We start from the raw sequence: 1203 nt of genomic DNA, 5'->3' as shown, positions 1-1203 counted from the left end.
ACATTTCCTCATCCACACTGTCTTTACTGTGGATGTTCAGGGATTCCTTGTCGGATCTGAGGACTGTGTCCATTAAACATTCTGAGTCAGGAGATCCACACACTCTCTGTTATCAAGATTTATGGGCAGGAATGTTTCAAAACTTTGTCTATTAAATCATTGTATTATTCACAGAACTAATGTGGCAATCGGTTCATTATTCAGGTCTTGAACTTGGTTTGGGTAGACTGAAAACTGAGAGGTTCAGCACCTCTCCAACCCTTCGCTATTGGCCGTGTGGCCTAATGGATCAGGCGTCTGACTTCGGTATATTTAATGAAGTTATCAGAAGATTGTAGGTTCGAGTCCTACTACGGTCATTTTGGGCGATCAGTGTTTAGCACCGCAGCCTCACAGCTCCAGCGACCCGTGTTCAGTTCTGGCTAATGTCTGTGCGCAGTTTGAGTTCTCCCTGTGACTGCGTGTGTTTCCTCGCACAGCCAAAGACTTGCAGATTGATTGGTAAATTGACTATTGTGAATTGCCCCCAGTGGAGGTAGGTGGTGGGGGATGTGGTCGGGAATATGGGAATAATGTTGGATTAGTATAAATGGGTGGTTGTTGGTCGGCAGAGACTTGGTGGGCCGAAGGGCCTGTTTCAGTGCTGCATCTATTAATAAATAACTGATTTTTTTGATGAAATAACAGAAAAGGTTGATGAAGGGAAAGCAATGGATGTTGTCTATATGGATTTTCAGAAAGCGTTTGACAAATTACCACATAAAAGGCTGGGTAACAAAACGGAGGCTCCTGGAATAGGAGGGTCAGTATCTGCTTAGATTAAAAAATGTATGAAATATCAAGAAAAGCGAGTTGTGGTATTTGGTTGTTTTTCAGAATGGAAGATGCTGAACAGTGATATCCGCAAGGGTCAGTGTCAGGACCACCATATATATAAATGACTTGAATATTGGAATCACAGAATTGTTACTACACAGAAGGAGGCCATTTGGCCCATCGTGTCTGCACTGACTCTCCAAATGAGCAATTCACCTCATGTCACTTCCCCGTCTTCTCCCCATAATCCTGCACATTCTTCCTTTTCAGATAACTGTCTAATTCCCCTATGAATGCTTCAATTAAACCTGCCTCCATCACATTCTCAGGCAGTTCATACTTTAACCACTCGCTGCGTGAAAAAGTTTTACCCCACGTCGCTTTTGC

The 1203-nt window shown here is 43.2% G+C and overlaps 1 non-coding gene across 1 annotated transcript; it reads left to right on the top strand.

Annotated features, from left to right (window-relative positions):
• Nucleotides 1–270: 270 nt before the first annotated feature.
• On the top strand, nt 271–359 carry trnar-ucg (transfer RNA arginine (anticodon UCG)). Its single transcript is given in 2 exon segments — nt 271–307; nt 324–359. It is a non-coding gene; the product is annotated as a tRNA-Arg (tRNA).
• Nucleotides 360–1203: the final 844 nt, after the last annotated feature.

The sequence above is a fragment of the Heterodontus francisci genome, unplaced genomic scaffold (assembly GCF_036365525.1).
Source record: "Heterodontus francisci isolate sHetFra1 unplaced genomic scaffold, sHetFra1.hap1 HAP1_SCAFFOLD_58, whole genome shotgun sequence".
Lineage (NCBI taxonomy): Eukaryota > Metazoa > Chordata > Chondrichthyes > Heterodontiformes > Heterodontidae > Heterodontus > Heterodontus francisci.
This window is presented reverse-complemented; position numbering and strand designations above follow the sequence as displayed.